Below are 4792 nucleotides of genomic sequence, written 5' to 3'. Positions count from 1 at the left end.
GATGGTCGAGCGGAGGTGTGGCGTTATTGCATATACATGACATGGGATGAGGTGGGGAGGGGCGAAAATGCGTTGGAGCACCTGGCGACTACGCTCACTGTAATCTGCTCATTCAATTGCCTCGGGATTCCATCCGCTATATTAGCTTTGTGCGTGTTGGATGATTTTTGCCGTGTATAGCTCTCCAGCGGTTTTCGTATTAAATGATGCATATTGTCATTCCTGTTCTGACTGACATGGTGTGCATGCATCCTACTCAACTACTAACGCCCAACAACCAGAGCTTCAATTCAATGCACCACGCTCCTCAATCTCCCACACTTTTTTCTCCATGGAAAATGGTTGCTTAATGCGCATTCTTTTTTTCTAGTACAATAAATCAAGAGTTCAAAGCTCCCTGCGGTGAACTGAACTCTTGATTTATAGTGGAAAGAGCTTTTTCATTTTCGTTGTGTGACACCTGGTGCATAAAGTTAGTAAAAAAACGGATGCACACTTTGTTCCAAACATTTTCACTGCTGATTCCATCAATCATCCGATGGGGAGATGGTGCGTTTAAAAGTGTGTGTAGTAACTCGGGCGCACACTTTGTGGCATCGGAGTGACTTTGTTGGCCTATCTATCTTAGACACGCAAAGCATTAATGAACTAGGAGTAACTTGTACTCCCTCCGTTCCTAAATACTTGTCTTTCTAGGCATTTCAACAAGTGACTACATACGGAGCAAAATGAGTGAATCTACACTCTAAAATATGTCTACATACATCCGTATGTAGTAGTCATTTGAAATGTCTAGAAAGACAAATATTTAGGAATGAAGGGAGTATTTAGAAATTGCATGCATGCATGTAGGACCCTTAACGCGGAACTTTACCATGCACGTACGTTGGCCTGACATGCAACTCAACTCCATGTCCCATTTTGGAGAAACAGTTGTGTACTCCATGATTTTTCATCGACCTATGTTGATTCGTTGAAGAAAGCTTAGTTGTCCAGGCAAAGCATTTCTCAAATTAACATACCATTTGATTAACTACTACGAGTGACAAAAAAAATACACAATAATACGCTGAGCAGAATTCTTTTTATTCATTCATTACGAAGATACATAGTATCACTTCTCTGATCTTGAATTGCAACAGGCTAATTGTGAGATTCAATGACATCATTTCACGCTTTCGTTGCATGGGAAGCTGTTAACCTCGTCACCTTGTTTCTCTCCTACTGACTTACGTCCGCACACGCCATACCAAGAATCTCCATTTAGGGGCTGTTTGGATCGTGGCCTTGAGACGCCGTGCCAAAAAATTGGTAGTTGACTCGGCATTGGTTGCTCGTTTGGATGAAGGCTAACTTTTTGGCAAGCCCACGTCTCCACAGCGGTCCCAGTTCAATTCCCAGCCAACTTTTTGGCAAGGCGTGGGTTGGCAAATCCTACGCCAATTTTTTGGCGTGCCATCAATTGGCAGGGCGGGCGGCGGCGCAAACCAAACAGCCCCTTAAAACCACGCTCCACATTTCGTTGAACATAATTGACACATGGGGTCGGTCTCTCCAAATCCTTGTTCCAACGTGTACTAAACTGGTGCCTGAAAGAGAATTACAACTTCTCGTCATTGTTACCGAATCAAACTTAAAATAACTAACAACAGAGAGATGAATCAACAAGTGACTTGAAAAGATATATGCTTCGTTTGTGATTAAGGTATGCGACGGCTATGCACATAATAAAATTATTACTGTATGAGAGACTTGCTGTAGATGCGTTATGAGAGTCTTGCTAATAATAAATGACTTCCAGGAAGTTCATAAATGAATCAGGCGCACGGACATGTGCACCCTGCCTGGAATTAAATGTGTATGGACACTTGGACAGATTGAAACTGTACATATATACTCACGTCTGCTGTATTGAGACATTGAAAATCATTCCGGTTAAACTTGCACTGATCCCCAAATACAAGCCAACTGGCTAAGAGCATCTCCAGCCGAGCCTCCAACACGCCCTCCCCAACCGTGCCTATGTCTGCATAGGAGGTAAACTAATGACCAGTGTCAACAACCTAGGAATTTTCGGTTTACTACAGAAAAATAAGATGAACGTATATAATCATATTACAGTTGATTTTTCCGCGTTTCTCAGTGCTGTATCTGTGTCCGAACTATATTTTTCTATTTCACTATTTAAAGCATACGTAAGCATTTATACTTGTGCATCTAATAATCGGACGTGTACTGAAGAAACTTACCGTCGAACCCAGCCGCTGTTTTCCTTTCCACAGCAATAAGATTTGGAGTCCTTGATTTCGACCCATGCTCTGCATCTAGAACTGTCGAACCCAGCCATTAGAAGAATCGAGCTCGTCCGCTTCAGCAACTGTCGAAAGCTGGCGCCCCTTTTTGACGGTCATCTGAGCTATCCCGACTGCGCACTCATCGGCTCTTATATCTTGATTCGATCTACAAAGGGACAGAAGAAAAATCAAGATAAACAGATCTGCAACTAGCAAAGCGGTCTGTTTTATCAATCATTTCAAAACCAAATGAACTTACACGGATTCGACGCAGGGTGGTCGCTGCACCAGCCGATCTACTGAACTGCTCATCTCCTTCCGCCGAAGAAGGACAGCAGTTCAAGATTATTGATAATCAGCGGCCTCAAAGGACTACTACCAAATCTGAAATCCACTTCTACTGTGAGGAATTTGTTTGTGCGTCAATCACTAGCAGCTGGCGAGAGGAGAATAGTTTTTCAGATCTGGATATGGAGTGCTTGCGTGCAAGTAGGGGACTGCACAGGTAGGTGATGGTGGAGGGAATTAATTACATCGGGCTGGTTTCCTGAACCTGTGCCTCACAGACTGCATACAATAAATGACCACGAACATGTATATACTGTTACATCTTACGACGTGGTTGCCGTATTCGCCGCATGTAATGATTTTCAGCAAAGTGGCACGGATCCCAAGCCTGCATGCGGGCGGCGGCGATTTCGGATGGGGGAGTCGCCGAGTGCTCCTAATCCACCTCCTGGGGAGGGGTGCCATTATTGCATATACATGACATGGCTTTGGCTACAGGATACGTGCATGGCACGTGCAAGCTTACTAGTCAATGCAATAGAAAAACATGGGCACCGTAGGTCAACGGTAGCTAGAGACTGATTTGAGGCAATCGATGGCCAGCCCACTTGCAAATTAGTGTGGCTTTCATCTTAATCTTCCCCACAATCATAGCAGCGCTGATGATGCGCACATGTAGTACCAGCTACTATATTATTTTGCGTGATAAACAAGTGCTTCAAGGACAGGGAGGGCCTTTGCTTGCATAACAAAAGAGCACGTGTAGTGACAAGTGGAACCAACATTGTGTTTTTGGTTTGGTTCCACAAATGTCACTCGAATCTTATCTTCCTTTTGGGTCCCTAAACTATTGTGTGTGTGTGCGCGCGCGCGCGTCTACATTGTAATCGGTGTTTCTCAAACAAAATATTTTTGACATGCCTTAGATTGAGATTAGGTAAGCTGCTTACCTGTATTCAATTCAATACGGTATCAAATCCACAAGATTTCACTAGCACAACACACTAGACAAGAAGCCTCTGATGAGTCCTGACCTGGTGGAGTCTCGGTATGTTCAAGTGGGAAGGGGGGGCTAAAATATATCCACAACACATTCAAAATTTTAGGTGGATTAACTAGCTTGTTGACTCAGTAATAAAACCACCACCATTGTCTTCATCTTCTTCGTCTAACCCAATTGATTGTTGGAGCTTGAGCCATTATTCCTCTTCTTGCCAGACTTGAGATCGGCAACAAGTTGTGTCCACTTTAGCTTGCCATTCAATATCAACAACAATGGCTAAAACCAAAAATGGTTTCTTCTCTGTTTCTTAATACATGGTGACCGCCACCACTGTCTAGCTAACAAAAAATGTATGGCAATGAGAATGCAAAATAAAACATGCATATGCAAATGATGACAAGATAAAATAATTTAGCTTACATGAGTTGCCACTCCCATCCCACTTTGAGGGCGGCCAAGCACTTGCGAATAGTAGCCGACGTATTTGTTCACTTACCCTTGAATGATGTCCATCGATGTTGGAGAGATGCCACATTGCGGTTGGTGACGATAGGATGTGGCTCCGCATATTGCTTTTGACGTTCATGATACTCCTTCCAAATCTTCTCCCAATACGCATTCCCTTTTTGCTCTGTGCAACATATGAGACTATTGTTGTGGCCAAACATGATAACCAATAAGATATCCTCGAATATTGAGAATGCCGAACCTCTTGCCTTTGGCTTCTTTATGTTCTTGCTCGGATTGGGATTTGATGTTGCCCCAACTTTAAATGAGGGGAAAATTGGATCCCCTAACTCGTAGTCCATTTGGGTCGATTCATGACTATTATTGATCATGTCCGACATGATAAACTCCTTACTTATCATGCTTTTACAATCATGGATCATGTCCTAACCGGCCTAACGGTGTTTGCAAAACATTGACCATGGCATATGCAGAGCTGATCGGAGAGGAGAAAAAAGAACATACCGAGTCTTGTTGTGTCATTCCGCCGAACAGGTCATGGGCAACCCGGGCGCCACCGGTGCCCATGCTCATCCGTGCCAGAACGAGCTGCGGTGACTGACACACGTCCACTGGCGGCATTTGCGTTCGTGGAAATCTCTCCGGAATGCACCAACTGGCTGTCGGATTCTTTATTGTCCCAATCTGGTCCGACGGCTCGATCCTTGTCTATGACTGGATGGACGGGGGTGCAGGGTCC

The 4792-nt window shown here is 44.1% G+C and overlaps 1 long non-coding RNA gene across 2 annotated transcripts; it reads right to left on the bottom strand.

The window, feature by feature from the left end:
- Positions 1 to 1070: 1070 nt before the first annotated feature.
- Positions 1071 to 2823, bottom strand: LOC119347181. Of its 2 annotated transcripts, XR_005168236.1 has the most exons (4): positions 2556 to 2823; positions 2250 to 2460; positions 1902 to 2026; positions 1071 to 1589 (listed from the first exon to the last, which is right to left on the bottom strand). It is a non-coding gene; the product is annotated as an uncharacterized LOC119347181 (long non-coding RNA). The 2 variants fall into 2 exon arrangements; XR_005168212.1 differs by lacking the exon at positions 1902 to 2026.
- Positions 2824 to 4792: the final 1969 nt, after the last annotated feature.

Source organism: Triticum dicoccoides, chromosome 1A (assembly GCF_002162155.2).
Source record: "Triticum dicoccoides isolate Atlit2015 ecotype Zavitan chromosome 1A, WEW_v2.0, whole genome shotgun sequence".
Classification (NCBI taxonomy): domain Eukaryota; kingdom Viridiplantae; phylum Streptophyta; class Magnoliopsida; order Poales; family Poaceae; genus Triticum; species Triticum dicoccoides.
Note: the sequence above shows the minus strand (reverse complement) of the source record. Positions and strands in the feature narration are given on the sequence as shown.